Here is a 27,944-nt window from a genome sequence, read left to right as displayed (position 1 = left end):
GCCCTTTCCTTCCCCGGCTCCTCCCATGTTCCTCCCCCTTTTACCTGTGTCCCTATCCTGATTTGTTCCCCTGTTTGTCTATCTCATGCTCCACCCCATGTTCTGGTCCTTTCCCCACCTGAACTGATAAAAAATCCCGTGCACGCCTCAATAAAGCATTCCATCTGCACCCCTGCCTTGTCTCCAGACCCATCCGTGCTGTGTCACGGCCCCATCCCCCCTCGGACCGTGGCACTTTAACCTTCGAACGCCCCACTGAAATTGTCAACATCTCTGCTCAGTTGCTGGATAATCTTAACCTGCCCAAATTAACTTCCCAAGCTTGGGCATATACACAGCTAACAGTGGTGATCTGCTCGGAGCAGGACTGTGGCTAAGGATTTAAACCATTTCACTCGCAGGCTCTCTCGCTATATTTTCATTTTTCAGAAATATCTTGTGGTTATGCAGTTTAAGGGGCCAGTGTGGAACACTGCAAGGGTCAACACAGCTGTTGGTTGAAATATTTGTGAATAACTAAAACATTAAATAATTTTCTCTAAAGAGAAACTATATATGTGTCATCTCAAACTAACTTGAGATCCAGTAATATGGGGAAGTGATTGACATAACCACACATTCAAGTTAGGCAGTTGAAGAAGATGCTGAGCTGGGGATACAGGAATGCTCAGGGGGATGATGCTACCGGTCTCTTTGGTCACCTGTTATGACACCACAATCCAAGAATGGATTGCTATTTCTGGTGGCTGAGTAAACAGCTAAAACACTTTTTTGCTCTGATCTTGGTAAATAACAGGTTTTAATCCCACCTGTGCCCTCAGCACACTTCTGGTCATTGTAATGCTGTCCCCCTTTGAGGAGTCAGCACTTTAGTTGTTTGTTGGTTTGTTTGGTTTTTTTTAATAGTCTGAGGGTAGAGTAGAGTTGATTTAAATTACTGAAACCTGTTGATACAGGGCAGGTGGAAAGTTGGTAGTTCCAAACTGATCAGTCATCTGCAAACAGCTTTTCTTCCTTTTGTTTTATATTGACCACTGAACTCATGACAGATGCTGAATAATAGCTTTGCTGTGAGGAGTTTTCTAAGCATGGACTTGGGAATTTTTTATTGTGATTATTAACATTTCACTAAGATCAAAAATGGAAGTTGTTACCTGTGATTAGTGGCCCTGTGGTACATAAACATATTCTGCATGAACATATGTACAAACAAAGTTTTACTGATATGAAATTTCTTTGGAAATTTATTTTCCAATTAGCTGTAGATCCTTTCAGGCAGAAAGCAATATGAACTGTCCTCCTGAATCCCCTGAAGTATAACCACTGAGGAAACTTCTAGAATCTGGCCTCCCTCAGTAAGAATCATTCACTGCAAAGTCATGCCATGTAGATTAGATGCCATGCCGAGCATGAGGAATGTGAGAAAAACAGAAGCCAGAGTGTCAAAAAAACCACATTGGAGGTATATATGTCTTTAGGATGGGGATATTGAAATAGCATTTTGTCATCAATAATCCTGTATGAGTCTTTCTACTGCTAACAAGGATCTGCTTACAGGCTGCTTCATCAGAGCAACTTGCACCTCCAATACAGTAGCAAAGCCTGCGATGGTGGAGAGAGACAGCAAATCCGTGCACTGCTAAATCCCACAAATACCTGAAATTTTGCCCACTAGTATTTATTAAAGTATTAGTGTAGCAATGAATGAAACATTTGTCTTCATAAATTGTTGTAAAATGTTGTGTGCAAAGTTGTTAAAAGAATTTCAGGAACCATTTCATCTTTATGTCACATCAATATCAATTTGAATTGTTAGGCAGGGGAAACATTTATTAATTGCTGTGTTTTGAGTCACTTGTAGAATATTCACCTGCATTTAGTTTGTCAGGAAAGGTAGCAGAAATAGTTCGTTGGCTCAAATTATTTTTCCATCTTTATTATTCTGTTTCTTGGTAATTTTCAATAAGTTTCAGTTTTGTCTGAGTTCTAACCTTGTTCTAGGTTTTGTTAAGACTTTAATGTACCCAGTCAAGACAAAATTTTCTAAGCCAACTCTGTAACTGTTATTTTAGGAATTCTAGGAAAACAGGAATATAAACCATGATGCCTACCAAATGCCAACACAAATGTTTCAGTGTAGTTTCCATTCCCTTAAGGAGTCTGTTCCATGCAGAACTGTGCTGTTTTGCCTCAGGGGTTTACAGTTTCTTCAACTACCAGGTATTTGCTTTCAACAGCACTCCAGTATTAGCTGTCTGTTTTTCTTTCTGGACTAGAAGCTTATCTTGCATCATTTTGGATTCTTTCACTGAAACCAAAATGTGTTTCTCTGTAATCAGCCAAAGAATGCATCACCAGAACTGTAACTTTTATTCATTGAGAACAACTAGAACTTTAGAGAGAACTCGAAGTGCAAAAGTAAGCAATCTTTATAATAGTAACAAAAGCATGAGCTGTAGTATTCAAGAAGATATGTGGTTATGAATAGCTCATTAATGAAAAAAACTCTTGGCAAAACTGTAAGTTATCAGAAAAGAAGGTCCTGGAGAGAAAGCTTAAGGAATAATTGCTAGCAACAATAGCCAATAAGGAATGAAACTTGCAGAGAATAAAAGAATTGGGCAGGCATAATTTTTATCAGTAATAAAAACAGGTAAGAAAATTTTTATTCATCTTTTAGTACAAATGAATAATACTCATTTGCATACTTTTTCTTTCTGCATGGGAAGGATCTCACACTCCATTTAAACAAAATGTGTTTAAAGAATATATCAAAAAGGATAGTTACTGTGAATTAGAGAAAAAGAATACTTCTCAGTTTCTCAGTTATAACCATACATAAAAAAACTTTGATACTGATGTATGGCACTTGGTGTTTTCCAGTGGTAATGGAGATATTAGGTCTACTGTGTACTATATGTGACATTTGTAAAATAGCATCACAGCAAAACATAATCACAAAAGCTACCCTCTCTGAAGAAGTCAAAAATTAATTTCTCAGTAAGAATTTTGAATCATGCTTGGCTAATAGGATCATCAGCTCTTCTCAATACACAGCAGATACACTGAAGCCTGAGCAAGTTCTGCAGTTCTGTAGGGGAATTCTACAGCACAATGCAAATCAAAGCCAATCATTGTGCTGCACATCAAAGCCCTCAAGAGTCACATTGTGCATTCTCTCCTCCTTTTTTTCCTTCATCCTACACTTCTGCCCTGTGATGAATTCTGGTGATAGGGGTTTATGTGTGTTAATTTCTTAAATTACTTCTGTCATTATAGCCAATTGTCCTCACAGTGTTCGCTCTTGGAAGGTGGGTTTGTGTATCCAGGATGTCAAATAATTCAGTTTGGATTCTACTGGAGCTGAAACTTCTGCCTTCCATAAGCTTTTTCTTTTAAGAAATCTTTAAAGGCATTTGGCCTTTACAAAAGAAACAAACAAACAAACAAAGATCTCTAGACTCAAAAGAATATTGCTATAACTTTTATTAGTAGCAAAAACATTTTTGGTGATATTGTGAAACTGTGCTTGGAAATCAAGCTTGTTAAAAAAAATTGTGAAAGTCATTCCTGCTTATTAGTTCCTTTAAAAAAATTATGTCACATAGAAGTGACTATTCTGAAGGATTTATGAAAAATTCAACTTCCATGTGAGGTTTTAAGGCTCTTTAGATTGACAATGGAAGAAAAATTGTTTTCAGTCACACAAACCAGTTTAACTGAATAGACTCTATAAAAATAACAACATGCAATTGAAGTACATATGCATTTCCAGTACAATATACTTTCTGTCCCATATTAAAAAAAAAAAGGGGAAAAAAAAAAGAGGAAGAGATGATTTTGTACCAAGAAGTGCTAATTAATAGTGTCTTCTCCTTTCTTCCCTTTGTTCTGTTTCCTTCATCAAAACAAAAATAAGCTATAACAAGATAGTTCAGCAGTCTAGTGTGTTTGTGTGCATGCCTGAACACATACTCATCTGGTCATACAAAAATTGCAGTTATGATTACTGCTGCTACAGAAATTGGCACAGCTGATTCCTAAAATTATTTAAATATATTTTAGGTGCCTTTAAAAATAAACCAAGGAGGAAGAGCGCAAGGGAATAGGAGAAGCAGAGGTAAAGAAAATAAATAATCCAATCAGCATTAAAAAAAATCTTGAAAGAAGGCAGAGATGCTTTAAAGACAAGAAATGTTGATACAGAAAATACAACATAAAGAAGTGTCTATGACCAATATGCTGTACTCATAGACTATCCATTAGTGGTGATGTTCAGCTCCAGGTTCATTGTCATGGCTAGGATCCAATTTCAAGATCCATTAGCACTCTCTACCTCTTGAAGCTTCTTCTGATCAGCCACTGTTCATGAGAAGGAAATTACACATTAATTTGTTCAATAGAATTTAAAATGAGACACGCCAAGATTGGCCTTGGCAATAGACATGAACTGATCGATGCTAACAGTTCCCTAATTTCGTTTATTGTTCAATGTTGTTCCATTTTGTCTTGCAATTCATGGTATTCATAACCAAAAATAACAGCAAATCACAACCTCTCCAGCATTTCTAATATAAACAAAGCTCCAGGTGTAATAGTCTACATGGCTGTCAACTTGTTACCAAACAGCTTCTAGGAAAAGGTTCATGGCTGATGTTTGAGTAACTAACGTGATGTGGGTAAATCACTGTCACTATTTCACATCTGTTTAGCAGATATGGCTGAATGGTTGACACATGTACTCAAAGGAGTACCATGAGTTTATATTTATTCAGTGTTGCCACTGAATATTCTAACCTGTGGTGTGAGTAGTTTGACTTTATTTAATGAACTACCACTGAGCAGCTTACATAAAAAGAGGTCTGTAATGTTGTGTCATAGGAAGACACAGAGGTACTGTGCCAATATGTAAGAGCAATGTTCCTCCTCAGATCTCGTAAGCTTCTGATATCTCTTTCTGCTTAAACTAGAGAGTGATAAAACCACCAAAGCAAAACCCTACAAGAAAACCAAAGTCCCATATACCTGCATTTCCTGCTGCTTTAAAAGTCTCGCCATTTTCTATGGCATCTGGTGGTTATCTCTTGGGAAGAGAGAAGATGAAGCCTTTCCAAAAGTAGATATTGGCTTTTGAAAAGGTATTTTGCACTCTACCTGCCAGCTGCAAAACACATCTGGGGCTAAGGGCTTCATATCTCATATCCATCTCTTCTTTCTGACAACAGAATTGTTACCACTAATTAAAAATAATTCTAGAAATCTCCTCAGGCAGATGTGGCCAATTGGTGAGGTTTAATAGCCTGAACCCTTACCTTTTTTTGCCCCACTCCATTTAAATGTCCTGTGCTCTGCATCCGTACTGGTGATGCCTAAGGTGTAAGATCTAATATGCTGCCAGCAAGGCTCGGAAGAGGAGCTGTCAAACCTGCTTCTAAAAATAAAGGGTGATGGGATAGAGGTTCATGGATTATTTTATGTAGAATAAGACAGCTCATTCTCTTTCTCAGTGAATCGTGGACAGCTATTAGGCTGCAGTATATTAGTCTTTAATTAACAGGAAGAAGAACATGATTAGAGAGCATAGGAAGGAACAGAATAAAAAGTCTAAGTAAGTTTTTCTCAATAACTTTTTTCTTTTAGGAAATCCCTGAAGATTTTTGGGATCATGATGCTAATTTAAATATATTTAGTACTTTCTGGCTCATACCCCCTGTGAATGGTAGGAAGTTGCTTTTAGAAAACTTATCCAATGAAGATGGTTTTGTATCTTGTATTTTAAAACTGTACTTCCATGTAGTAAACTTCCTTTTTTTTTTTTTTTTTAATGCCTCAGATCATTTTGGAAAGCATCCCTGCTGAGTCCCTTGCAGGCTGCCTACTTCTCTCATGTATAAAGTTCATACCTTTTGTGAAGGCAGTTTAAATTCTGACAGACTGGCCTCCAAGCTGGCACTCTGAATGCTAGTGACCAACATGGGAACTAGCACTTTCCCAACCGTCTGTGCAGAACTGGTTTGAGCAGCCCCTTCTGGGACATGCCAGCCGTGCTTCCAGACATCCTGTTGGAGTGCCACCTTTCAGGATGCCTAGGGACCACACAGCTGCTCCACACCAGGAGGACTTCGTTCAAAATAAAAATGACAATAATGCACTCTGTCCCACCTGGAGTTGCACATAGCAGTAATCATGCCATTTCCTGTTCAGAAAAGCTCCATTAGGACTTTTTAATAAAATTAAACATTTAAAATGTTGAAACTGGATGTGATTTGTCTTTAAGCCATCTGGAATCACAACCTGTCCAGATCAGATGCACGTATCCAGAGCATTCTTAGTCCTGTTGTTGGCTCTGTGCCACCTTGCTGATTCCAATGAGATTTACCATACACATGGGCTGTTGCTTTTGTCTTTTTTTAACTCACTCATTTCCTTCAGCACTCTCTATGCCTGAACTCACAGACTGTGTCATTTGGTCTTACTCTTGACACGCTGTATAACTGTTGCCCTGAGTCCTGTCCCTACCTTTAAAACATCAGTGCTTTAGCTGCAATGACCCACATATATATGAGCCTTCAACAGTTCTGCCATTTATAAAGCATCATTACAATTTGTGCATTGCTGTTGCAGCTATGTTTTCTGATGGAACTAATGCCTTCAAGGCAATTTTGCAAGTCATGTGGTGAATTGGCTTTTGATGTAGAAATCTGTGTGAATTGTCCAATGCCTGTTAAAGAGTAGCTTGTCCATTTGTCCTTAAGTGTGGCAGCAAAATCTGGTAATTTAGGTAAATTGCTGCATTGCTTTACTTTCTGAAATTACCACCACTTTGCCACATTTGGTTGAAACTGTTCTTTAAAATATTTAGCTGATACAGGACTCACATTTGCCTTCTCAGGTTGTGGTCTTCCCTTGAACTTAACTACAACAGGACACAGTTTAGTAGTTTAGTAGTCATATATGCCAAAACTAGTTCCAGTTCTGTATTACCTACCCCCCCCCCCAAAAAAAAAGCAAAGAGGAAAACAACAAAAAGCCCTTGTTTTCTTTTGCAGAACATAATAAATATTCATCTGGAGACCAGAAGAAGAGCAGAAACAGGAATCCAGATGTAGACATCTGCCTTCTTGCCTTTTACATAAAAAATAAAGAGAATTCTCAGTGGTCAGTCTCTTCAAAAACTTAAAACCTGGCAGTCAGCTCCCCTGTGTTGTATGGTCTACCCATTTTAAAGTTTAAATTTGTTTCCCAATACTGCTCCTTCCACAGATCTTTCATTCTTTACTGTTCAAAAAATAAATTTTATCCCAGAAATGCTTCATTCAGCCCAGGACAACTATGAACCTTTCTTCACGTTTCACAATATGTCATTGAAGTTGTCTTTGAAACTTACTTCCAAATGAACTCTGTCATGGGGTTTTGTAACAGTAACAAACACTTTACCTGACATTCTTTATCCTTCAAATGCCTCTGAATTTCTGTTTCTCCAGAAAACCCCTACTAGTAACTTAGTAGAATCTACCATTATAAACCAATAATATGCTATGTCTTTTTTCCCCCCCAAAATGTAGTAACATCAAGAGCTAAGTGCAGGCAGTCCTACACGTTTAATCTGAAACTTCATTAGACCATATTTCTAGATGGTGTGTATTTCTTCTACAGGTTTTGCATCATGTACTATCTTGCCAATGTTCCCATTAAAGATCTGTTGAGATTTGGCAATAACTACATTAAAAAACTCTTGGAAGGGTCTCCAAGAGACAGTCCATCCCTGAAGACAAGATTAACTGTATATGTTATCACTGCTGACAGATGGCTGTCTAGCATATTCCCAAAGACCTCAGTGACAGAGAGTCCCAAAACAAAATATTCATTCACTCTGTTTTTCTTAACTTTTCACAGTTTAAATTTTCAGCTTCATTGTTTCTTGCAACATTTTATTCTACAGGCATAGAATGCCTTCTCACTTTTTTACAATAGCATTTCATACTAAAGGTTTTTATCATTACTTCCCTTTAGTCTTCTAAGAAGAAAGAAATTTCAGCTCTTTCAATCACTACTCACAGATCATGTTTTCTAAACTTCTGGTCCTTTGTATTGTTTTCCTTTAGACTGCCCACTTCTCACTATGTTGTACCCACACCTCCAGCTCGAGTCTTCTCCTCTGCCAGATGAAGCAGAAGGCATTCATTTGCATGTCTTGCCGGGTATACTCTGGTGTGGTGATTACTTTCTTCTCAAGGTTGGACTTGATGATCTCAGAGGTCCCTTCCAACCCGGCTGATTCTATGATTCTAAGACATAATAACATTATACCTGAATATATGCCTCATGCGTACCTTAATGAAACTCTCTTTCATTCTTGCCTTTAGATTCTTTTCCAAGGGACTGATGTTCCTTTTTTTCTTTTTTCATCTGATAGTTTTTACTTAAGCACATCTCCTTTCACTTGTTTGTAGTGAACTGTATCCCAGTTTTAGTAAAATGCAGTCATGACCCTTTTCAATGCTAACACTGTTTTCCAACCAAAATGTACTCTTCCCCCTAGACATCACCCGTAAATTTTTAAAAATCATGTTTTTATTCCATTAATCAGACTATTAGTGAAAACACTGAACAAAACTAAACCGAGAAAACTCCTTGCATTCAAAGCAATCTTCCATTTTTGCACTGAATTAGTGGTAATTACTTGTAGAGCACGGTGATCCACCCTGTTGTTCACCCTCCCTGTGATGCAGTCTAACCAGAGCAATATGGACAATGGAGTTCCCCAGAGCTGGGCAACCAGACTTGAGGGTGACCCTGTACTGGCCATGTCCTCATTCATGGGGCACAGTCCCATGGGGCTGGTAACAGCTTGGTCCATCAACAGTCCCCAACACAGCAAGAGATGAACCCTGGAAAAGAAGGTGGCGGCAAAGAGGAGGTTAGAGACCAGAACTGCTGCAGCACTGTCAGAGGAGGGACTGATGGCCCTGGCCAAAATGGGGTCCTGAGCACTGAAGAGGGTGGTTCCAGGTTGGCTGGGAATGTCTTTGCCTACTGGTGCCCACAGGGCCAACATACATGCAAGACCGACTGAAAAGAATGTCCAAGTTTTTACCAGAACTGTGGTGTTTGACATCTACCACAGTTCTGTTGCTTTCACAAGACCTGTTATTTTAGGTGGTTGGTTTGTTTTTTACGGCATGACTATCAGCAGCCATGAGTGCTCAATTTCCTTCTGCAAACAGCACATGAACGTAATCCTGTTCTGAAGTGAATAGGGACCTCATGACACTTTTTTGCTTCTTTCTTTTCAGACACATGCTCCTGTCTTCTTTCTTGGTACAATGGCACTCATATGTATGTAATATTAAATACCTATGAACAAACAGATTATTATATTATTAATTATTATATTAATATACTATTATTATCATATTGTTAGTATTCTCTAGTAAGCTTCCAACAGAAGAAATGACCACAGCTTCAGGTGAAAGAAAAACTGAAGAGTGAACTCCTTTCTAGTGTATCTGATGGATTCAAGTTAGTTACTATGGCGATTCCACCCATGTGATATTTAGTTTTGACACACAGCTGCTGTAGTCTCCGGCATTGTTATGGATTTTTTTTTTTAACTATAATAAAAATACTCAGACTATAAGCATCCTGCTTGAGGCATAAGAAGCAGCTTGAAAAGGAAAAGGTGCCTGCTGTTTAAGCAATATATTTTACTTTTAGGGTTTTTTTTAAGGGAAATAACTAAATTGCATCTGCCTCATCCTACAATTTTCAACTTAGGTTGCACAAAGTATGTTTAAAAAAATTCTAAGCTGCTGCAGTAAAAGCATATATTTTTTTCTTAGATTACAGACTTTGAGGGTCTTCACTCAAATGCTTTTTCATACAGAATAAATTGAGCAAGCCTATGTTAGAGCACAGAGAGCCATTCTGTTCTGTGTGAGGAGCTCCTAGGGCAGTGGGAATTTTGTACCAAAATAGACTCAGAATGATCTTTATCGCCTGCAATGTGCAGAGTCCACAAAACTCTTTTGCTATTTTTCAAATCTGTGTCAGACTTCTGTTTAAGACCCTTGCTCAAAAAAATCTCCTTAGATCCAATTTTTACAACTACCTTGTCTACTCCTCTTAGCCTATCTTACTCCAGCCTCTACTTAAGTATCAGAAGACAGTCTTTCCCCAACCCTGTCTTTTTTTTTTTTAATGGTGTATAATTCTACCTTTGTTTTATTTTCATCTCTTCATTCTCCATCTCATTGCTTTAGGGCATCCTGATCCTAAAATAGACTAATTAAAAACACAAAGTGTATTCTTGTGGGAACACCAAACCAAGAACACCTAATCCAGTGGGTGATACCATTATATTCTTAGAACACAAGAACAATTGTTGTGATATTATATGAAGAAAGAAATCTAACATGACTGTAGTAATCAGTTTAATCTTATTTGGAACCACTAATATAACTTATGCACTACCATATGGTTACTGTGCAATGTACCACTTGGAAGGCTTAACATTATTTGTTAACTTCGCCATGCACTAGTTATCAGAATATATTTTATCCTAAATTACTTCCACTCTCCAGTTATGTTTTTGGTGTGATATGTACTAAAAATACTGACATATTACTTCAGTTTACTAAATCTAACTACTGTATTACTACATGTTACAGAGAAGAAACTTAACTGGGTTCCTAACATAACTATTTTTTTACAAGTCTGAAGAAAATTAGTTATAATTTGTCAGTGAATAGGGTTCTTTTTAAATAAATTTAATGTATACATTTCAAGTTTGATTATGTAATCAGCAACCTACTCATGTTCTGATGGTTTATTGATAGCCTAAAACATTTTAAGGAATATAGCAAATTTTTTTTTGTGTGTTCTGCTTCCAATAGGGAAATTTAAAGTTCACAGTGAAAAGGAGGGATTGACAAAAAAAAATTTCCCTTTCTCCTGCTGGTCCCATTAAAACTTTTGCTTGGAAGCTTGGCAATATGAAGTTACTGAGAAACTAACATACCTTGGTAGCCCAATTTCTTTGATAAAATCACAGAATCACAGAATATGCTGAGTTGGAAGGAATCCCCAAGGATCAGCAAGTCCAGGTCCTGGCTCTACACAAGACCATCCCCAAGAGTCACATCATGTGCCCAAAAGCATTGTCCAAACGCTTCCTGAACTCTGTCAGGCTTGGGGCTGTGACCACTTCCTTGGGGAGCCTGTTCCAGTGCCCAGCCACTCTCTGGATGAAGAACCTTTTTCTAATACACAGCCTAAGCCTTCCCTGACACAACTTCAGGTCATTCCCTCAGGTCCTGTCACTGGTTCACCCCACAGAAGAGATCAGTGCTGGCCCCTAATCTTCCTCTCATGAGGAAGTTACAGATACCTTTGAATACACATTGCAAAATGCTACATATTGGTATCTCCAGAAAACAAATTATTACCAGATTCTTACTCAGGATGCCAATACCTGTGATCTACTCGCTTTCAGGCCATACATTAATTCTGCAAATCAACATTTTCTTAGAAAAAATTCTTCTACTACAGAAGTGACAATTACATGAACCAAGAGAAGCACTCTACTTCTCTGTTAAATACTGCTCTGTTTTTGGATTATATTTTATCTCCCACTTCCATCACTTGTTTATGATCAAACATTTTGTCTTTAATGTAATTCTGCCTCAGCTGTTCATGTGAGTGGGTTTAAGAAGCCTAATAACACTACACTAACTGGTGTAACCTAAATCTAAAGTGAAATCCCACTCTGTCTAATTTATGCATAAGTTCAAATGCTTTGCAAAGAATTTTTTCTTAAATATTTGGCCAAATTTTTTACCTAGTCAGATGAAAGAAGTTGATGAACTTAAAGTTGCCAGAAGAAAACTGATTGTCTAACTTAGATGCTTAAGCTTGATCACTCAGGTTCTGTTACTGAAGATCTTTAGAAGTGAGTAATTCTTTCCATGGATAAATTAAGCAAATGCTTCCGGAAGTGCTTAAGAGACATAAGGCTTAGTTGTAGTTTAGGTACATTAATCAGGTGAATTTGATTCACTCAAGGATTTTCCCCTCACACACACTTTTCATGTCTGCCATGCTACCTTCTCAGATACAGAGCTGAACAAAGCTAAACTTTAGCAGCAATGTTCTCTGCCATCCTCTATATAACTTGTAATCTGATGTTCTCCTGTCCTCTCCTGTCCTTACATTTCAATTTTGTTTTGAATCTGCTATATGCCTTAAGAGATTTGTTTGGATTTTTATTTTCCAGTTTTCCCTTTAGATCACTCCTCAGTTGAAGATATTCTCCACTAAATAACAAATTTGATTCTTTCATTTTATGGGGATGTCTTCCTGAGTGGTTTGGAAAACACCTGATTTTTAACGTTAGTCCTCAACTTTTTGTCTTAAAGGAGTTGCAATTATGAGTTGCTTCAGACTGAAAATAAGGCCTCCTAGATCCTCTCTGTAAGTCTTAGAGGTATAACTTCCACTTTTTCTTTTTCCTTTTTTTTTTTTTTAGATTTTCCTACAACTTTCCTACACATTCATTTAGTTTTCTTCCATTTTGCACTTAAGATATTCCCCATGTCTTTGTTCTTCACAAACTTCTCTTGGCCTGATTTCCCTTTCAAACCACTATCTATTGTTTACCTCCTCTATTCGCTTAATTCATCCCAGAACTGACTTAAACTCCTCTGTGCCACTTAGTAAGAACTTGACTCATTATCTGTTCCGTATACTTTGCAGAAATAATAAGCTTTTTAAAAAGGAGTAAATATTAGAACATTCGTGATTAGATTACAGAGTGGTAAGATTGGGTTATAAAGAGAACAAAAAAAAATCTATTTATACTTGTAATGGAATATTACGTAGTACTTTTTTTACTTTGGAAAACACTTTTCTGAAGACCTTGGCTTCTGGTAGAAACATGATTATGTTTGAAGTGCACTGCTGCTGTCTCACTGGTCAGGTATTACTGTTTAATGAACCTATGTTCCTATACTCCTTTACATACTCAACTGTTCCTTTCAAGTCTTTTTTTTTTTTTCCTTTTCTTTTTGTGGAAACCAAAGAGTAATAGGCAACAGCTTCTAAATGCCTACTCAACTTATGGAAATTGCAGCGAGGGTAGAAACTAGGTTTTTGCTTATGACTGTGGAGCTAGTACTAAGTATATGAACTATGTTATGGGTACAGATATGCTCTCCCAGTCCACCTCCAGAGGTGCTGGTTCCAAGATAAAGACACACTTACAGTTTTTTTGGAAAGCCCATTTTATTAAAGCAGCAGCATAGCCGCATGTAGGTGTTTAATCCAAAAACTGTTTAGTACAAATAAGTCTGATACCTTCAGGTAAATCTATTCTATATCACTGTTAATTACTTTAGGTCTAGCCCTCAAACAACAAGCAATTGACTTTTCTGACTGTAAAACTCCCTCATTCCCTTAAAATATTGCAAAGGACTGGATATTAGAGTAATGGAAATCATGTAAATAATATAAAATTCTAATCAAACTTTATCAAAATTCAGGGGCATAAAGAAAAGCAATGACAAATTAATTTTTAATGTAGCAGCCATTAGGGATTATGTTTGCTGATATAGGTCTTCTAACATTTGCTCTCCTGAGCTAAAAAAGTTAGCTATCTTTCTTTAGAATTGTTGGTGTTGTATGAACAAAAAATAAACTTTAAGCTTTCAAAAGCATTGCAGATAAATAGCTAAATATGGACAAGAATAAGACCCAGGTTCAGAGGCTTTCAACATTGTACGTTGAAATTTCTAGTCCATTTATGTGCCCACTCCATTTTAAGGAATGTGCAGACTGAACAACTGCAACACCCTTCCTCGTCTGCTCCTTACCTGTAGCTCCCCATAATCATTTCCTTACCCCTGTGGATCCTTTTCTTCAATGAAGCATATAACCACAGTCTTTAGGCAGCAAAGACACAAAGATACATGCAAGAGGTTTGTTGGCACATTGCCTGTGCTTGGGAGGCCAAAGACTATTTCACTCACTGCACACTGTAGACATACAATGGAGCTGTGTAGCATAACAGGAGTATTTCTTATCTCTCTGTAGCGTCTGCTTGTTCTAGTTTGAATTCCAGCAGCAAAACCAACTCTCAAAGGAGTTTGTACTTCATTATATACCAACCCTGAGAGGAGTAGTCAGACTGCAGTTCAGCTTTTTTGGCAGGGAAATGATGTCTTCTTGACAGACACCAAATTTGTGCAGGTACTGGTTGAGTATTTTTCTTGTTCTACTTTACTTGATCTATACAAGTGACTGACTACATGTGAGCAATTTTATGGAATAAAAATGCTTCCATATTAAGAATGCTAATCTATTTTCTAAGATTTTTGAGGGTCTTAAGCATTGTTTAATTCCATTTTGGGGAAGTATTTGGGCTTTGAGTAATGTGAGATGCTAACTAGGAAACACCTGAATGCTGGTTTGGGCTGAGGTAGAATTAATTATCTTTGTAGTGGCTAGTATGTGGCTGTGTTTTGGATTTCAGCTGAACACAGGGTTGTTAATACAGAGATGTTTTTGTTATTGCTCAGCAATTTTTACATGGAGCCAAGGCCTTTTCTGCCCTTCCACTGGCAGGGAAGTTAGGACTGCATGAGAGTTTGGGAGGACATACAGCCAGAACAGATGACTTGAAGTGACCAAAGGGATATTCCACACCATATGACATTATGCTCAGTATATAAAGTGGGAAGAAGGAGGAAATGGGGGACATTTGCAGTGATGGCATTTGTCTTCCCCAGTCACCATTTCGCGTGATGGGGCCCTGCTCTCCTGAAGATGTCTGAGCACCTGCTGCCCGTGGGAAGAGGTGAATTAATCCTTGTTTTGCTTTGTTTTTGCCTACGGCTTTTGCTTTCCCTAATTAACTGTCTTTATCTCAACCCACGAGTTTTCTACTTATTACCTTTCCAATACTCTCCCCAGTCCTTTTGGTGGGAAAGTGAGCAAGTGGTTGCATGGGGCTTGGTTGCCAGCTGGGGTTAAAACACAACAACCTGTTACTAGACTTCTTTGAGAGCACTTTAATACACTTTTTAATGAGAAATGACATTAATTTTCATTCATTTTCCCAGTTGGATTAAAAATATTTTTTAAATTATGATATTTTGAGCAGCGTGAGTGAAATCTCTAATGGATTCACCTGCCTTTTTGAATCTTGCCCGTCAATCAAATAGAGTAACTCACAAATTCTGCCAAATTCCCTGCATGCCCAAAGCTAACACATTTTTAATATGACAATATCAATAAAGGCACTTATCTTCCTTCTATAGTTTCAAGATGTTCAAATTATAACTCCTGATTTTGATGGATAAAGAAAAAGAATTAAGCAGAAGCACCTCCTGCACCTGCAGTCTGTGGTCTGGTCTCTTGTCTTCGGAGAAGATAACTTTAAACATGAGGCAATCCTAATAACAAAAGACTGGAAGCCACCTGTGACTCTTCTTATTGTGTGTATCACAAGTGCAAAGGTATGGTTCTTGATGTTTGTTCTCTGAGTGGATGACTTTACTGTATAGTAGCCCAGTTTCAACAGGATGCACTTCAAAAGTATGTCTACTCCATACATGATGACTGGCGTCATGGGATATGGGCACATATCTTTTGGCTTATAAGGTCCTGTTGGAGTTTACTGTGTGTGCACCTGAACTCACTTCCATTCAGTCAGACTGTTCTAGAAAAGATCTATTTTAGACACTGTTTGAGTCGACTGTGTTAACTTGGTCTAACATGAGTTTAGACAGTGATTTTCATAAGATGCTGACCCAACAGAATGGTTCAGTGACATAAACAGGGAGAAGGCCACTGGAGGCACAGTAAGCCATAGCTGTATGGCAGGTTTGTCTTGATATGTCTATTACTTAAGAGTAATACAAGATTAGAAGCAATCCATACTTCCTTCAAAGCCTTATAACAACTCTTGAAAAAGCTTAAATGTGAGAAATTAAGTAGTGATCCATTTCTTAATTTGACAGCTTCAACCTACTCTACAAACACCTAATCTTGTGGACTCAGTTTTAACACGTCACTAGAACTAGTTCAGAACATTATAAGGGTTTTGGTAATGAAAATGAGTCTTTGAGATTACTTTCTTCCAGAGATGTATAGTCCCTTAAAAACTGAGAGCTTTGAATTTTTCTGAGCTTCTCTGTGATGAGGAAAAAAAAAGGGAAGAAAGAGAAACAAAACCTATGAAATAGTTTAGTGCAGAGACTGTATTTTGGAATGGTGATTCTCAGGTAGCTAGCTCAAGTCGTTATTAGTTTCTAAATCCAGCACTGAATAGATGCACTTATATTTGTAAAATATATATAGAAGTGCACTTTGGTTGCAAAATTTTAGATTAAAATATCAAATATGAATGCTTTGGGATGGGGGACCCTACACTGTAACGCAACAATGTTTTCCTTACTAGTAATTGTTATTTCTTCTCTGATCCAAGCCCTACCTCTGCCCTTCAGTTCTTCAGTACCCTACTACTCAGCTGCTGTGAAGAGACAGTCATCTCAATAGTCTGACAGTTCTCTCTTAGTGCCAATCGTTCCCTTTCGGAGTGCTGCTTCTCATCTGCCTCTCTGGCTCGCTCAATAATCATGCACAATAGCATCATGTAAAATGTTTTAGTTTGGTTATCTTCTGTTCATATTACAAAGCTCTGGGGAGAAGATTACCTATCTTTTATTGACTAAGTAGCAGAGTCCTTATATACCAGAGATTATTACTTGAATTCTTTCTCCACCAGCTTTGTATATTACTCTCACTTGCAATCCGGCATCCAGATTATGGGAGTTTTTAATTTTATTTTTTTTTTTAATTCCTTTCTGGAAAGCTGTTTCATGGTTCTTTATTATAAATTGCCAGATTGTACTTTCAAACTGAAGATACATAGGGATAATGTTAGGAAACTAAAATGAATTCTGCAACAAAAATCTCCCACCTCTGCATTTTCTCAGGGTTGGTGGATTTTTATATAATAATCTTTTTTTAAAGTCATGTATTTTTTATGAGTCTGAGACACACCGATTCCAATAAGTCTTTGGGCTATAGAAATAGAAAAGAAACAGGATGTAATGTTGCATATCATAATATATGAAGCAATCATTCAAATGTAGCTTGCAGTAAGGCAATAAACCTCTACTGTATTGAGGCAACTGAAGTGTAGGATATTCATGCAAAAATTGTTTATTCAGTGCACATGAAGACCTTTTTTTTCTAGTTTTTGCAGTGTGCCTGAAATGTATTGCTAATTCCTTGCAACTAAACCAGTAACAATGTGGTAGGTGCATTAATGGTAGTGAGAAAAATAGACTTTTTTTGTGCATTTCTTAGAACAGGAGGCAAAGTCCTGAGAACACAAAATTCTGCATTTGCCTTGCAATAGGGGAAATTATTCCAGATATGGATGTGCAGTTCCTTGTGCTCTTGCCACTTTTGAAAAGCAGAGAAAGGTCTTGAGAATCTGTTCTTCACAAAATGCAAGGGCCTTTAGGCAGCAAGGTCTATGCTGCAGAGTCTCTAGAAAATCCTGTAATGTTACTAATAAATATTAATGGTTACACAATATAAACCATGCATCTTGACAACCTTGTAAGGTACCACGGGTTGGTTAAAGAATTTTCATTATAGCCATTAAAGGATGCTCTTTGGACAAAGCGAGGTGAGATGGTGAAGCTGATGGTCTATTCAGTACAGGATGAGGCACAGGACAACAGTGCTGCTCACATTTAACAGAAGTTACTCCATGGAAAAGAAGTGATAACAAATAATGTGGCAACAAACAATGTAGAGGAAGTTGGTCCCAGGGATGCCATCTGGGTCTGGAAGTAAAAATAGGATGAAAATCTTTTCTTAGAACAGAACCAGTACTATGACCTTGCCAAAGGCCACATTGTGTGCTTAGAAAGGATTGTGCCCATTCATGCACTCAGTGACAATCCTGGCATACAGATAACAGGTATCACATCCTCTTGTGTAACGGATGCAATCAAAGTCAGAAAATTGACTTTTTTTTTTTTTTGGTGGGACTGGCTTTCACCTAGGAGTATCTACTGGATTTTAATGAGGAGATTATACTGATGTTAATGTTAGGGCCAGTCCTGTGCATAACCTGGGGCACAGAAGTCTGCTTGGCAGGAAAATGTCTCCATCTGCTGCTGCTGAAACTACTTCTCTTCTGTGTGTGGCAGTGATCCATAAAGGCAGTTATTCTACTTTGTAGAAAATGATACTTAACCAAATCAGAGGAATGAGATTCTCATTCCTTCTTATCATAGCTGTAACACAGGAGCAATTAAGCAAGGTCTGATCACACTGTTACAACAAAGACTACACAGACACATCCAAATATTTTGAGATAATGTGAGAAAAGTGATGGAGATTGTGAGAAAAGTGATGGTGATGAACGCTCTTTTCTGTCTTCCCTCCCAAGACCTACCAATGATGCAGGAGTCCAGTGCAGTTAAGAAAAATAAGCATCTCATACTCACATCAAAAGAGTTGTGAATTAAAAAAGAAAAGGCATAGAATTAATCTAAAATATCTTAGCTGTTATGTTTATTTACCTGAAAGAAAGAAAAAAAAATGGTTTTATTATGTTGCCCTCTAGGTTATAAGAGCAGTATTGCCTCAGGGACAAAGAGAGAAACAATGCTTTATGATTTTTTTGATAAAGTCAGTATGAGTCAGATTTCAAACATTGAGTAAAAAATACTTATCTCATGCTGATCACAATCAGTGTCCAAAGTAAAAAAAGACAATGGGAAATCAATATACACCTCTACTCATTTGTATTCTCTGAGCAGAGATGGAGGGTCATGTAACTGAATAAATCACACGGATGAATTCTTCATTCAGCTTTCATAGCCAGGACTGAAGTCTCTACATAAAGTATCATTATATAATCTAATTTATATTTCAGGGTCACACAGTATTATGTATTGATAATTCACTTAGGATTTTCAGGTTTTCCTCAAGGCAGAAACCTACTTCCAACTATGTCTTGCTTTCAGAGGTGCAATGCCCTCATAGAGTTGTCTGCAAGGAATTTTGCAATGCTAAGGTTCAAAACACAGAATTAGCAATAAGACTTTTAGAACATGAATTAATTGAATAACTGCAAGTGAATTTTACTCCAATATAACATTTATTTCTTGTGAACTTAAAAACAGGCTAGAATGATGTTCATTGTGCTACATCTTTAGCAGAAGTGTAGAAAACAAAACGAAAAAAAAAACAAAACCAATTGTTTAATAAAATCTGACTTTATAACACACTCCATGACTGTTTCAGAAACCATCCCGACAAACAGAATGCAAGGGACCAGGGGCAATTTAATTATAATTTTGTGCATATGGAGGTTCATCAGAAGGCAAATGTCTTTGCTGCAAAAAGAAATCCTTGAAGATAGGGAATGCACAAAGTTCAGATGATACTTTTTATATGTCTGATGTTAAGTAGAACTGGAGAAAATGATAAATGACCTGGTAAGAACGACTCAAAAGTGAATAAGACCTGTCATAGGTAGGGCCTCTTAATTACCCTCATGTTTATGGTTCTGAGTAATGTTAATTCTAGCAAGGATGTTCCCACTTCAAGGGTGGCATATGAGTACATTTAGACAATGCCAATTATAACTTGTTTGTAAAAGGCTGAGAATCCTCTAAACATCTATCAGAAGTTTAGTTGTTTTTCTTCCACTAGAGAAACATACTTTCCTGGAATTACATGTTGTCTTGGATAATACCATCCTATTTTCCATTACATCATCATAATGATTACAGAGTGTGAATCAGGGGGCAGATTGTTAGAATTCCACCGGTGTTAGATTTAGGTTATCATTTAAGTCCATGTAGCACTCCAGGAAACCTACTTTTTGGGTTTACATTGAATTTAATAGCTTTCCATATCTTTAGCTTAAGTGCTCCTGTTGTGCTTAAGTTTAATTGCTTTCATTTGTTCAAAGCATCTCTTCTAGGAAATAAAGGACAAGCATTCAAGTAATGAATAAATGAAGACAGCTAGGAATCTGAATTCCATCCCTAGTAAAGCTGCAAAGGCAATGGACATATAGGATTGTGATCAGCTTCATGTGATACTGTTTTTTGGAGGCACTATCTCCTTATCTATCATGTATCGTCTAGAAGCTAAAGTATTTATCTAGGAAATAAAAGGCCATCACATCTATGTTCTTCTGATTCTGAATGTGTTGGAGCCTACACTGAAGTTATCCAGTGGTGTGTCCTAGTGACAACCCTTACCATCCCTCAGGAGGTTCCTTACAGCAGCTGAGCAGATGAGGCAAGCAGTTAGAAGATGACAAAACCCTGTTACATACTTCACTCCCTGGAAAATTTAGTCTGAGTTAGTAGTGATCTAATGTAAAACACACGCATCGCTGGATAAAATATAAAACTCTATATGTGAACAGTTACAGGAGAACTTACTGAAGAACTTTGGGTATAAGGCTCCTGAAGAAATTAGAGAGTTTAGACATCTCTGTGAGCACTAAATGGTGGTTTTGCATTCCTTTCCACTCCTGCATCATGTGACATTCTTCATTTTCCCTCTCCATGTAGCCCCAAAGTTTTTGCACAATTATAAGGGAGGGAAGAGAATCAGCAAATGCATGAAATGTAAGCAGAACTGGCCAATAATATATGAGTAGAGCTATTCCTGCTGAACTTCTAGTGTCTTTGTTCAAATACTAACTTTTGCTTTATCTTAAATTCTCAATTTTGTTTTATCCAGATCCAGCTACTAGAGAATTGTCCCTCTTTTTATCCAGGTTCAGTCCTTGACATAGCTGTACAGAGAAGCATGACAGCTGTCTGTGCATGAACTCACTCTTGCTTTGCTGGAGACTGCAATTCAGAGACTTCGACACTGTGTCTATGCAAGTGTGGGTCCAGACTCAGTAAAGATGTATTTTGTGAGGCATCAGTGAGGCTCACCAGTTCCAGATAGAACCATGCTATTATAATTGGGTGGGTTTTAGGTCTAAACAGGTACAGTAGTGTGTTACAGTAGGCTGGCACTAATACACATTTCTTCTGATTCAGATAGAAAAAGCCAGAAAAGGTGTAGAAACAGGGTTTCATATTCATATCTATGAGCAAATTTCAGTAAAGGAGAAAATAAGAAGATTATTCTGTTTATATCTACATTATAACAAGAAACTATAAATAATGTGTATTTCATTCAAACTGCCCCTGGCACCTGTAATACGGAATGCACAGCAGAATGATCTTCAGACCTGACACCACAAGGCTCTCTGGAGCCAGGCATGTGGTCTCAGGGGCTGAACCTGCACTGTTTTTTAGGCTTTCCGTCCCTGAGTTAAGCAAGTAAGTACATACATATTTCTGTGGGTTGCGACTACATGCCTGACCACAGAGTGGATGGACCTTGAAAAGCAGGAGGTCCTGCTACACTTACCAAGATATTGTGCTACACTAGGAAGACAGCAATGTCAGCTTTATGTTATTTACTCTGAAAGCAATGCAGATCCATAGTGTATTTTAGAAATATGTTTGTTATTATTTTGTTGGTTGTCTGCAATAAATTAGTTAAATAAGTAAACAATTTAGAACTAGATCTCATAAAAATATAAGCCTTGTTTAATCTTCTAACTTGTTCCAGTCAGAATACTTTCAGTACTGTTTCACTGATTCATGTTAGGAGATTTGTAGTGAGTAAAACTGCAAAGTCTTTATTACTGAGCTGCAATCAATTAGTTGTGGACTCTGATCCATTTATAGTGATAACACTGCACATCAACTCACCAGCACCAGAGTATAGGAGAAATAACTTGAACACCTTCTGACAAAGACAGAACGGCATGTGATGTAAATGTTGGTGAGCTATATGACAGTGCTTGAAGAGAAGGCAATCTTCAAACTATTGTAGAATCATAGAATCATAGAATACCAGGTTGGAAGGGACCACAAAGATCATCTAGTACAATCTTTCTTGGTAAAAGCATGGCTGTAGTGGGTTAACCCTGGCTGGATGCCAGGTACCCACTAAAGCCACTCTCTCCCTCCCTTCTGCAACTGGGCAGAGGAGAGAAAAAAACAATGAAGAATTTATGAGCTGAGATAAGAACAGGGAGAGATCAATTACTGATCACCATCACAGGCAAAACAGACTCAAAGTGGTGATATTAGTTGAATTTATTACGAACAAGATCAAAGCAAAAGAGCGAGAAGTAAAATAATCTTAAAAAACCCCTTTCTCCCACCCCTCCTTCCTTCCAAAACTCTACCTCCTCCCCCCCAGTGGTGCAGGGAGACGGGCAATAAGGGTTATGATCAGTTGCTGTTTCTGCCACTGCTCAGACAGAGGAGTCCTTTCTGGTGTGAGTCCATCCCATAGGCAACAGTTCTTCCCAAACTGCTGTCCCATGGGGCACTCCTCCATGGAGTGCAGTCCTTCACAAATGAGCTGTACCGGCATGGGTGCCCCACAGGGCCACAAGTCCTACCCAGGAAAAACCTGCTCCAGTGTGGGCTTCCCTCTCCACGAGCTGCAGGTCTCCAGCAGAACCCTGCTCCATCTTGGGCCTCCCATGGGGTCACAGCCTCCTTCAGGCATCCACCTGCTCCAGCAAGGGCTCCTCCATGGGCTGCAGGTGGGTCTCTGCACCCCGATGGTCCTCCATGGGCTGCAGGGGCACAGCTGCCCCACCATGGTCTGTACCATGGGCTGCAGGGGCCTCAGTTCAGGCACCTGGAGCATCTCCTCCCCCTCCTTCTGCACTTGAGCTTGGTGTCTACTTTGTTGTCCACATGTTCTCACTCTGCTCTTTCCTGGCTGGAATTTCTTCTGCGCAACAACCTTCTGTTCTTAACTATGTTATCACAGAGGCGTTACTGTTGCTCCTGGTTGGCTCGGCCTTGGCCAGTGGCAGGAAGTTCGTCCTGGAGCCAGCTGGCATTGGCTCCACCAGGCAGGGGAATCTTCTAGCAGCTTGTAACAAAAGTCATCCCTGTAGCCCTCCGCTACCAAAACCCACCCAAAGAAACCCACTACAACGGTCTAGATAAGATGGCCCAACTGAATCTTAAAAGTGTCCAACACTGGGGAATCCACCACTTTCCTGTGGAGACTGTTCCAGTGACTGATTGTTTTGATTATGAAACATTTTCCTCTTGTGTCCAATTGGATTCGCTGCAGAAGTAACTTGTACCCATTACCCTTTGTCTTTTCCATGTGATTCCTTGGAAAACAGGAATCTTTATCTTTTTTGTAGCCATCCTTTAAATACTGGAACATGGTGATCCCTAAGCCTTCTTTTCTCAAGGGTGAACAAACCCATATCTCTCAGCCTGTCCTCATATGTCATCCTTTGATACCTTTTTGACCCTCCTCTCGACCCTTTCCAATCTGTTCACATCCAGTTTTTTGTATGGCAGGGACCAAAACTGAAGTTAGTGTTCCAGGTGTGATCTGACAAGTGCTGAGTAGAGTGAGAGAATGACTGTCTCTGCCAGAGACGTCCTTGTTGATGCAACCCAGTGTCCTGTTGGTTTTCTTTGCTGTAGCAGCACGGTGTTCCCTCATATTTACCTTGTAAACAAAAGACAACTTTCTTCTTCACTTTGAAATGCTTTCAGGCACTCTTAAACAACTCTCTTTACTGCACAGTCTCCCTCTTTTTTTGTCTAGCTATCTTTGTTGAAATACAGTAAAGTTTCTTTTTTATTTTTAGCAGAACTGCAGAGCACTGGATGCTGGGGACAGCTGGAGTGTGTGGGATGTGGCATGCTATTTATTCTCCTCACTCAGAGAAAGCGGCAGATGGGTGACTACTTTATTAAATCAGAGTCCATGTATGGTATCTTCCAGATGTTGACCACATGATCTGCCTTGCTAGGGCATAAAGAATCTATTCCTGTGTGCCCACTTTTTAAAATTCTGGTTCATAAGTGCTCATTCCACCAAATTGCTGAGCTACTGTTTCACATCTGTCTTGTTTTACTGATGAAATAAGGGAGATGGGCTTTAAAAAAGAAGAAAACAACAACTGAGTGCTTTTCATATAATTTTAAGTACTTTCTGATGCATTTATAAACACACAACAGAGCTTGCAGTCACTTTATTTCAAGTACTGTGGTGTAGCTTTAATGGCACAGCATGCTTATAAATACATTAGCATTTCAAGGACCAGCAATGTGGACCTGTAAGAAAGAGAGTGGAAGGGGACATTTTCAAGTCTTTATTAAGCAAAGGATATAGAAGACTAAAAAGCTGTTGGTGGTGCAGCTGATATATAGTGGAGTAATAAACCTCAGTGTCAGCTAGGAAGCATTAGTGATTGGACCTCCATAACCAAAAGCCAATATTGAGCCATGATAATACCCAACCAGGTCAAAAGAGAGTCTTACCCACCTGTTTTGATTATCCATACTCAGCATATGGAGACCTCAGCAGCACTGCTATGTCTGCTTAGATGAGTGGGAGGCATACTGTGGCACAAGGTTTGGAGATATGTTGTACAAGTAATTGCTGTTGTCTTTACTGAGAGGGAAAAACAGGTGAACATTTCACAAGTGAACAGAAACTGTTTCATTTTCTCTAGGATATAGAAAGCAAAGGTTTGAAAACTTTTGGTATTTCCAAAAAGTTAGACCAAGCAGAGCTTCTTGTACCCCATGAGGCCCCACATGGCTCCACACCATGCAGAACATTTTGAGAGATCTGTTTCTACTCAATCAAAGCAGTACCTGAGGTCTAAGGCAGTTTGAATCTGACACAAGTTGCCCTTTCACATGAAGGCTGCAGAGAAGTGATAGAAAATACAATGTTGTCATCTTGCTTAGCACCATGAGGAGCAAACAGATATCCACACTGGGGCTGTGAGAGCTCTATTCTCCACAATGGTCAGATGAAAAAGCCAAAATGCTCAGTAAAGCATACGTGAGCTTTTTACTGTTCCAGCTACACTGTAGGACAGAGTCATCTAACAAAACTTGTAGAAGAAGTTTCTACACAAAGAAACAGGTACTCAGGGTGGGTGCAGACTTGATTTTACAAGTACATCTGTTCTGTTTATTTTTGCTTCTTTGCAGTGTTATCAACTTCTGCTCCATATGGATGATCCATATTGTGCCTTGGTGAAATGATACCACATTATGCTTTTATGCTTTTATCATCAAACACTACTCATGAAAAAATCACCAGGTTTGCCTAGGTTCATCTGTTCAATTTATTTTCCCAAAACTTTATTTTGAATAAAACACCTACGGTAAATGTGATTTATGTAAATGAATAAAACAAAACAGTTATATAAGCTTTTTGAATCATTCAGATCCTTTCTGTTGCTGTTAAACCTTATGAAATACTCTACCAACATATTTTCTTTGGGCTATTTCATTTTGAAGTCTTACAGCTAAATATATGAAATAATAGGATATGTACGAAGGCTTTCATTTTGATTTTATTTCCATTCTCTATGCCAATCTTTTCAGACAAAGCAGCTCTAATATTTCAAAGAGCATTACTTACGAGTGTTTCCACTCTCTTTCCAAATGCTTCTCTTTCCCTTCCAGTCTTGTAATTGGGCTTTATTTAAATCTTTTCCCTTTTCTTCTATGTTTTCCCCACCAGACCTCAAGTCAGAGAAAAGAGGTCAAAAAAAAGTAAAAAAAAAATCTTAAATCTTTAAAGACGAAGCTTGATAACTTTTTAGTCCTGTTTTGCTATTTCCTCTGTGTCCCTTCCCTGCCCCAGGCTCCACCTTGCAGGCCCCTGGCAAGTCCTTCATTCCTAGTGACCCCAGGGATGTTCAGAGGGATGAGGACGTCTGTACTGGGTCACTAATATTTATTCTTGTTGGAATAGGAATAAAATTTAAAAAAAAAAAAAAAGAAAAAAGAAAAAGGGAAAAATGAAAAGAAAAAAGGTAAAAAAAAAGAAAAAAAGAAGAGAAACTGAGTGAGGTCAGCTGTCCAAGCTGGACAGGTAGAATATCTCCTGAAGGTTCTGCTGAAACTTTACTCACCTTAAAAACCAGCACAGCCACATGAACCCCACTAGACCTGTTCTCTGAACCTGTCTGAGGGCAAAGGATGGCCGCTCTTGCTCCATCAGGTAGTTCCTGTGTCAGCACTTGAGGCCCTGATCGACCTAGTCCATCCTGGCCATGGCCCCACTGATCATAACCCTATCTCTGTCCCACTGATCATAACCCTATCTCTTGTTCCCCCACTGCTTTGACCCTGGAGAGCCATAGGTCCATGCTGTGCCCCGACTTCCTCTGCAGCATCCAGCTGGGTCCAAAGACTTCCTGAAAAAGAGACAACTTGAAGTTTACTTTCTCCATTTCTCAGAGGAGACAGTGTTGGTCAGGTAATCCTGCTCAGCCTCATACTGCAGTTGGACTCCCAGTCCCTTGAACATGTCTTCTAGTGCTGGTATGTCCATGTAAGGACCCACCTGAATATAATCCAGCAATAATCTGGACCCAAAATGACAAAATGCAGCAACTACTGGGACTTCTTGGGATTTCAAATGATGCTCATTGCCTTGGAGCACCCAACCTGCTGGGGTGGTATGTCTTGATACATAAAGGTTCTTTCTCTCAATTTTGAGAGAAATGAGAGAAAATTGCCTCATGTTTATCACACTCATGTCCATCCTCTATAAAATGACTACTACTGACTTTTTAACTATTCCGTTATGAACAACAATCCACTGGTATAACTGTTATTATCATCACTGTAAGTGATGACTGGAGCTAGTCAAAAAATTGCAGTTAAAGTCAGATTTACAGAAGACAGTAACAGGATATTATTCCTGTCCTAGCATGTCTTCAGGCTGATACTAAGTTAGCAGCCAGGCAATCCTGGTTTCAAATCCTTTTGTCTAGTTTAGACTTTAGGCCTGTTTTCTTCCAGCACAGTATCACTGCCCACGGTGACTTCACTTCAGTGCTACTTTTCTATACATAGAGATACAGCTTTAGCTACATCACTATTATATGGTATATATAATAGATGTCAGCTATCTTTAAGGGTCAACAAAGTTATTTTGGTCTAGCAGCTCTTAATATGATGGAGTCATTCTCTGCAGAAAAGAAATAAGTTATGCAACCAGTTTTTTAGGAGTATAAGTGTTTCTGCATTAGAAGGTATAGTTATATAAGCTTTCATGTTGACAGGTTATGCTTCCCTGGGGCCTTCACCTGCACTCTGCCACTACCTGAAAGACGGTTGTAAAGAACTGGGAATCAATTTCTTCTACCAGGTAACAAGTGATAGGATGAGAGGAAGCCATCTTAAGTTGTACCAGGGAGGATTTAGATTGGATATTAGGAAAAATTTCTTCACTGACAGGGTCATCAAGCACTAGAATAGGCTGCCCAGGGAAGAGGTTGGGTCACCACCCTGAGAGGTATTTCAAAAATATGCACCACTTGGGGACATAGTTCAGTGGTGGACTTGGCAGTGCTGGGTTAATGGACCTGATGATCTTGGAGGTCTGCTGATGGAGCTGCTAATTCTGGAAACCATTTCCAGGAATATTAGGGACTTAACATCAGCAAACGTTTTGTTACCATGATGATGACTGAGCACTTGTACAGGTTGCCCAAAGAGATTTTGGAGGCTCAGTACTTGGACATGGTCGAAAGCTGTCTGGACACAGACTTGGGCAACCAACCTTTGGTGGCCCTGCTTGAGCAGAAGGGTTTAACTCAGTGAGTTCTGGTCCCTTCCAGCCTCACAAAGGTCCATTTCAAGCTCATCTGTCCTGTGAGGCTGCGTTCGAATTGGTCATCTCTATATTGATGAATTCTCATTGATTTTGAATGTGCACTAGGAAATTACAGTTTTCTCCTTATGTATATTTTTATTTATTTAAAAACAAAAATTATGTAGAAAAACATGCTTTTGGGAAATGTTCAA

The sequence above is a fragment of the Manacus vitellinus genome, unplaced genomic scaffold (genome assembly GCF_001715985.3).
Source record: "Manacus vitellinus isolate BGI_N305 unplaced genomic scaffold, ASM171598v3 scaffold_11_pilon, whole genome shotgun sequence".
NCBI lineage: Eukaryota > Metazoa > Chordata > Aves > Passeriformes > Pipridae > Manacus > Manacus vitellinus.
This window is presented reverse-complemented; position numbering follows the sequence as displayed.